The following is an 8392-nucleotide window of genomic DNA, read 5'->3' as shown; positions in this document are numbered from 1 at the left end:
CATTATTTTTTATTTGTCAAAAGTTCACAGATAAGGAGTTTTAGAAATAGTCTTTGAACGCACATGATATACACATTTTATACATAGCAATCCCCCCGAGCATGAAGCCAAAATTTGGGATATTATTGATTGCATGCTCACAGTGGGACAACGGTTGGATGAAAACATATTTTATACTTGCAATTTTTTAAGACGGTTGGTGGTTGTTGAAAGCAAAGGTTGGTGGTACAAAAAAAGGGCCAATTTTGTTTCCACTTATCTGGCACTGTGGAGGGAAAGTTTGGAGGAAAATGGTGTTTGTATTTCTATTTTTTTTAAAGATATGATGGTATTCCTAAGAACTCTTTGAACAATTTCATAATGGGCCACCTTGTGTGAGAGTAGTGGTGTCATGAGTGGATGTAGTGGCTCCAAAATTTTTATCCTATGTTTGAACTCGAGGTGCATTGCGTGCTCTCTCACTCGTCGCCTTGTGCAATCCTGAGTTCTCTCTCTCATTAGCATCACATGCACTTGCATCAACTCTACTCTCTTGCGTCATCTCTTCAACGATGAGAACCGCAAAGGCCAAGGGAGATGCTGCCAGCAGTAGAGAGTCACCTTCAGCATGCAAAGTGAAATTGAAGGCCAAGGAAAGAATGTCCTCCCCTGGCAAAAGCAACAACAAAGGTGTTTCCACCGCATCCCCCCAAGAAATAGAACCAGAGCACAAAACCAGTCCCAACACAAGGGCTAGTGCAAAATGGTGCAAGATTGACTCCAAATGGACCTCACTTCTCTTTGATGAAGATGAATCAAAATCTGCCAACAAGTCAAGACATGGTACGCTATTCATTGGTATATCAAGCTTGTGTTAATTAAATGTTGCATGTGCTTGATGTGATATTTGAAGTTAGATGTACAATACCAAATTTGACACTCTGGAGTACCAAATTTGGTACTATAGGGCATCACATCACATTCAATCTATATCTCATAAATTTCTTTGATGTTTTTTACATTTCAAGTAAGAATAAAATGGAGGAGTACCCTCAACAAACCAAGTTTTGTTACACAGCAGAAGACCTGCATGAGGAGCACGACATCAATCTAGAAGGCAAACTCCCTAAGGACCCAACTGATGAAGAATTTCCACCCAAGCAGTGGTTAACTATTTTCAAGTACAAGTACAAAAAGAACAAAAAGATCTATTTAAACCATTCGTAGCCACATATGGTGGAAGACTTCAGATTTCTATGCTCCAAAGTTTATCAAAGGCCCCCTTCATGTGACCAACAAATTTGCTAGGTGCTACGCTTTCAAGAAATGCCATGCAACAAAAAAAGACTCGGCAGGACATAGAGTAGCATGGGCTCGGTTTGGGGAAGGAGTGCTGCAGATGATAACATCTAGGAATGGCGTGCTTGACAGTAAAATTGATGCATGGAGGCGGCAAAATGGTTCCTCCATTGGAAGTGTCCTTCGTTTAGATAATAAGAAGGCACGGATGACTCAAAATGGCAACAACATCTGCACAGAACCAGAGCAAGCTAGCAAGGGCAGTGGTTGACTACCTACCTGATGTAGAGGCATTGCAGCAAAGACTACTAAAATCGATGTCACATCCAGGAGCAACAAACCTAACAGATATGAAGGCCTCTATTCAAGCAAACAAGGACTAACTACTGGTATATGAAGGTAAAGAGGGCGTGGAAAAAAGTTTGATGGAGGAAATTAATACCTTGGAAGCACGCATTGTTCTGCTACAACATCAAATTCTTGTCCCTTATGAAGAGATTGGCGAAGTTGAGGCCAAAAGCTAGGAGTAAGTCAGTGCTTGTTATGATGACACAAGGTTTTTGAACATATCTAGAAGCTCCAAACTGAGGTTCAATAGTAGGAGGTATTGTATTTATGGCTTATTGCATTGTGTATGACTGTTGAAAGTGTTTCTTTTGTACATAGTTTGGTGATTTGGCATGTTTCACTTCTTGACTAGTTTATTTCCTGACATTTTTAGGTGTTTTTGGTATTTTCTTGAATTGTTTTGGTTCTTTCTTCAATTGTTTTTGTACTGTGGTTAACGCTAGATGCTTTCCAAGTCCTTTCCTTGGTACTTTATGTTGATTCTTTATTTCATTTGGTACTTCCTTGAACTACTCTGGTACTATCTTGTTACTAATTGTGAGTCTTATAAGGTACTGACGATTTTGTCTTGGGTGCTATGTTGGCACAATCCATGGTACTTATGATGCATTTTTGTTCATTTGGTAATCTTAAGGACTATTGTGAAACTATTTTGGTACTTTCTAGGATTTTGGTACCTTTTTGAAATATTTTTATAGTGCTTTGGTAATTGTACTGCTACTTTATATAATTGTTTGGGTACTTTTTAAAACACTAGGTGCTATGTTGGTACTTTCCTTGATATAATTTAGTCCTTCTTTATTACAGTTGGTACTGCATTGGACTATTTTGGTATTGGTTTGGTACTTCTGGGTACTAAAAAACTATACATTTTGTTTTGTAATGGATGTCATGTTGGCACAAGCCTTGGTACTCTATGTGCTTTTTTGTTCATTTGGTGTTGTTTTCACTTCCTTTGGTATTGCTTTGGTACTTTCTAGTTACAAATTTTTTGGTCTTATGGGGTATTGTTGGGTTTGACTTGGGTACTATGTTGTTAATGTATTTGGTACTTTTGGTGCTTCCTTGTTTCTTTTGGTGCTAGTCAAAAATATTTTGGTGCTTCATTGATACAATTTGGGCACTACTAGAAACAAGGAAGGACCAAAAGTACCAAAGACATTAACAACATAGTACCCAACTCAAAAAAAAATTGGTATTGCATTAATGTTGTGGGTGGCTAGATGAGAAGTTACCCACTACTTACAGCCGTTGCACGCCCTTGTTTGATGTCGAGGATGACATTTTGTTGTACATTACAAACTACTCTGTATGTTTAGAGGGGTATTCATACCACTTTGGCCCCCTTGATGTGTTAAGGATTGTGTAATCTCAAACATTGCCTCTAGCATTTTCATGAAAATTATCATTATGTGTGTATCTTGGCCCCCTAACAAATTTTACTGGTGCACTTACCTTTTGTCCACGTACTTTTTCTTGCTACTGCTTTGGTACTTTTCTGCTACTACTTGGTGACAAGCGTGACTTTGAAGTTAGTGACAAGTGGGATTTGTCAGGTTAGTAGTTCCTCTTCAAGGCTTGATGAGAGGAGGGAAGAGGACAACAGGAAGCTACGGGAGAGAGATGATGAGAGCAAGGGAGGGGAGGATGAGAAAGAAAGAGGAAGGGGATAGATTTTTCAGATACCAAAAAGGGTTCTTACTACACAATAAGGATGGGCTTTACCAAATTGAGACTGTTATATGCAAGCAAACCGAAAGCACCCTACATAGTACCGAATTGGGTACATTTCCTTACACTTCATAGACCAAACTGAATTCATAGCACCAAACAAAAACTCTTCTACATACTTCATAGTGCCAATGTAATTCAATAGTACCAAATGGGGTACTTTTTATTTTCCAAGAAGCAGCAAAATTGGTGGTATGCATCTTGTTTGGTACTTTGCACACAACACTGAAAGCACCAAAAATCCAATTTGGTACTATACATTTGAGTGTAAGAAGCTCCCAAAAGTATCACATTGGTACTGTGGATCCCTTTAGGTAGTATGCAGACACACCTAAAGTAACTTACATAGTACCAAATTGGGTACTTTTTTGTATATTGCATAATTAAAACTGGATCCAGAGTACAATTGGGAACTTCTCCGGATAGAGAAAAGAGCCAAAATTGGGGAAAAATTAGTACAATCTCTCTAGTTTGGTTCTTTGTAGGATATATTGAAGGCACCAATTATGTTTCCAAAACCTGATTTGGTATTACACTACCAAGTTTGGGTGGAAATCAAAAGTACCAAATTGAGAATGTGCATCCATACCTTCAGGCATTGCAACCAAAAAAGTGTATTGTGCATCCTCTTGGGAACAATGCAAAATCCAAAGAAGCACCAAATAAGTACTATGGAGTTGGGAATGGTACCTACAATGATTGTTGCCCAGAAATTACCAAACTGGTATTGATTGGCCTAGAGTGATTGTTGGAAAAAAAATCTACCAATTTGGTACTGTACATCCAAAATTGAATACCGCATAAAGACTACAAATTTTGTGAGCACTAATCCAACTGAAACCAAGGCCACTAGAGTTGCATTGTAGGAAAAACATATTACCTGAGAGTCGTCTAGAAGATGTATGGGATGTTTGATGACACATTTTGCCTCGATCTTGTGCTTGCAAATATCCTTTTTGCTAGGTGAGACTCTCATCTCTGAATTCCATAAAGTGGTCACCAAATCTCTAGTTTCACTTGTGATACTTGTATGCAGAGGCAATTGTCTGTGAAAAGCAGTAAGTGGCAACACTTCATCCTCATCTTTCATTTCCAATTGACTGCTTGCTGCCTCTATATTCCGTCCATGAACACCCAAGACAACATCAATTTTGGAATGGTTCACTATCGTTGTCCTTTTATCGCCATTGTTCAGTATCGTCGTCAAATAATTTCTCTTCACAAAAAGCTCTCTTTTTGGTGCAATCCAAACTCCTCAACTTGGAAAATAAATGATGATGCATGAGCTGATCTAGAATTTCCCATTGTTGTATTGTTGTTAGTCCTTGGGGGTGTCGACACCAACATCTAGCCATGTCTTTGCATATATTGTTCCTTGACCTGGTTGTATAAAGTTCAATTGTCTTAGCAGGGTTGTTCTCCTTGCATCGTTGTCACACTTATTTTGCACCCAATAGCCCCGTAGAAATTTAGAGAGAGAGAGAGAGAGAGAGAGAGAGAGAGAGAGAGAGAGAGAGAGAGAGAGAGAGAGAGAGAGAGAGAGAGAGAGAGAGAGAATCAAAACTGCTCTAATACCACTTGTGATGCGACACGGGAGAGCGTAACACATTGATAATGAAAAATACAAAGTAGGCAGAATAAATAGATGATATAAACAATCTGTAAGGATGTAAGATAATGATTACAGGAAGAGCATAGCTCGTTTCATAACCTCCCGACCAGCCGCGAGCTATATCAATCTCAATCTCAATCACAATCACAATCTCAATCTCAATCAAAATCTCAATCTTTTGGATGACAACAATGATCATAATCCAAATCGCAAACCGATCACAGTCTCAATATCAGGACACCTTGCACAGATCCGTTTTACTTTGTAGAGTAGATATCACATTGGTTTTTGCAACGCCTACAAAATAGCCAAAAGAACATACTCGTGCAACCAATTCAATATATTAATCAAATTAGAAAACATAATTTTATACCATCATAAAAGAGTACAATCACTTATTGATTGAAACAAACAAAAGAGATATTACCTCTTATATCTGTTTGTAAGCTAACATGTTGCCCACCTGTTGTTGCTTGTAGGCTACCCTACTACTGTTGGCAATTTGTTTCTACCATAACTTTGTCATACGAACATAGAAGATAGACTTCCAAGTACTCAAAAACAACAGGAACAGATCTGGACTACAAAGCATTGTGGACAGAATTGCGAAAAAACTCTTATTTTGGTTTAAAAAACAACTTTTAGGTCGCGGCTCATAAAAACCCTATTTTTGGGTCTTCAGGAATTTGCCAACTTATTTTAAGCTTACCCTGTATTTTGAGATAAAACACATGAAAATAAAATATTGATATTGATAAAAACACCAATTTTGACTACGTTTTTACTTTACAATCTATAGTCAAATTATCTTTTATTCAATACTTATTATTAAATACATCCTTAATGTATTGTGAAGAGAATGTAATTTGTCCCTCGATATCTCGAACTCATTTGTGTATGACTAATACTCTGTATCTTATAAATTATTCAACAATCTTTTAAACCATATTTAACAAAGAGTTCTAGAACCTTTGACATTCTTTCTGACTTTAAGAACTTCAAAAATTAGTCCTATTAAAAACATGTATGCCAAATATTTTAATCCTATTAAAAACATGTATGCCAAATATATTCTATTTCAAAAAGCCCAAAAAGTTGGAATTGCATGTCGGGGATGCCCTCTCTTGGAGTGTTTTGATAGTGGGATATGCCCAATAGGGGAAAGTCCAGGAAGCTTTGGGCTATTTTTAGATCATGTGAGGTAAGAGATTCCCTCTTGAGGCAATTACCTATGCTTGCATTTGAAAGCAAAGTGGCACTTTATAAGACACTTATATGGGCAAAAGAATTCACGTCGATATTATTAGTCAAAGGCTCTTGAAAGAGAACATCGTGCTTGATAATGCCTTTGTCAACATGTATGCCAAATGTGGTGTACTTTAGAAAGCATACAAAGTGCTTGAGGAGATGCCTATCCGAGATGCCCTCTCTTGGAGTGTTTTTATTGTGGGATATGCCAAATCTGGGCTGTTTTTAGAGGATGCAAAGTGAGGTTATCTCTACATATGTAGTTACCTACACTTGGGTTTGAAAGGCATGTGGCACTACCCAAGACACTGATATAAGCAAAAAAATTCACGTTGATATGGTTAATCCAGGGCCACTGATAGAAAATGGCGTGCTTGCCAATGACTTTATCAGACATGTATGCCAAATGCGGTGTACTTCAAAAAGCACACAATGTGCTTGATGATCCACCTATCTGCGATGTTGTCACTTGGACTTCATTGATTGTAGGATATGCCGAACATGGGCAAGGCCGGAAAGCTCTTGGTTCTTTTGAGTGGATGAAAATAAGGGCACTTTTGATCTAGATTCAATCACTTACCCTTGCACCTTGAAGGTATGTTGCACCACTCAAGATGCTAATATAGGCAAAGGAATTCACAATTATATTGTTAGTGTAATGTACCCAACATTTTTCAATAAAAGTATTTTATTCACTTTGCAAATATTTAAGGTTTGCATTTTGTTAAGTCATAATGCGTTCAAATGGAACAATTGGATAAAAAAATCAAACAATAGAACTATTGATTATGAACCTTATTCACTTAAAAACATTAAGGTTGATGGGAAACTTAACCTCAAGATTGTATTCAAAGATAAGAGTTGACTCTTGGGAAAGAAGGAGCAATTTTAGGAAAGGAGGAGTATTTTTAGGAAAGAAAGAGGAGGGAGTTAAGTTTAGAGTTCTTGTCTTGGAGCCCAAGCTTCTTCTAAATTTGGAGAACCAAAATCGTGCATCGGATTCCATGTCCACAAAAAAAAAGAGAGGAGCCGGGAACATACGCGAACTTCTCCCTCTATTCTTAGCTGGCCTTGAGAGCCTATATAAAGACCCCTCTCCCCTCACTTTCAAGGAGACAGACGTACATCTACAAAAGCGGAAGCTCTCTAGCAACGACGTGCCGGAGGAAGGCTCTCTGCCTTAACCTCTCACCTTTAAGCCATCTCCATCTCCAATCGTCGACGTGCCGTCTCCCGGTTTGTGAACACACACACTCTCTCTCTCTCTCCAACAACGCGCTTCTCTTTTCTCTATTCCGAAGCTATGGCTCTGAAGCATGTAACACAAAGTTTTAAGGACGCCCATGCCGTTGCACCACCAAGGAAGGTGGGAAGAAAGGTTTCTACTCCGAACGTATCTCATGCGGAAGCATCAACTGAAGAAGAAGTTGAAGCCGTCCAACCTCCAGCACATGAGTTAGCCGCACGCGCTTCAAATCCAGTAAGACAAATATATAATTCTGCATTGCTATTTATGTTTGACTTGGGAAGCTAAGCATAGGGAACCCCTTAAACCGTCCGAGAAACGTGATTTATCACAAGAAACAAGCATATGTTTTCATAGATTAGTGAAATATCTGTTTGATAAATTGTCATTGTTTGTTGAATTGTTATTGCTTAACAAACTGTTATTGTTTGATAAGTGGATTCTGATTGATATGAAGAATTGGTTGATCATGTTTGAAGAATCATTTAAAGAGAAGAATTGTTGAAAGAATATATTTTGTTCTCGCGGGTAGCGAGATGATTCCACGGTTAGTAGAGATTAAGCTGAGGTTATCGGCTCTCTTTTGCTCCTCGTGGTTAGCGGGATGCCTCACGGGTAGCGGGATGCCTGGCGGTTAGCAAAATGCCTCGCGGTTAGCGGGATGTCTTGCGGGTAGCGGGATGCCTAGTGGTTAGCAAGATGCCTCGCGGGTAGCGGGATGCCTCGTGGTTAGCGAGATGGGAAGGTTGCGCAATTCACGGTTAACGAATAAATCCTTCGCAAAGGCTCTGTTGGTTAGACAGAGAAAGTCCGTGGGTAGCGGCAACTCATGAAAAATTGGAAAAGTTATTTTTGTTCAATAATAGGGCTGTTTTCATTAGACCTTGTTTGAATTGTTTTGGTATTGTTTGAAGGGCTGTATAAAAGAA

This window comes from Adiantum capillus-veneris, chromosome 15, assembly GCF_014529385.1.
Source record: "Adiantum capillus-veneris isolate H3 chromosome 15, ASM1452938v2, whole genome shotgun sequence".
NCBI classification, from domain to species: Eukaryota; Viridiplantae; Streptophyta; class Polypodiopsida; order Polypodiales; family Pteridaceae; genus Adiantum; species Adiantum capillus-veneris.
This window is presented reverse-complemented; position numbering follows the sequence as displayed.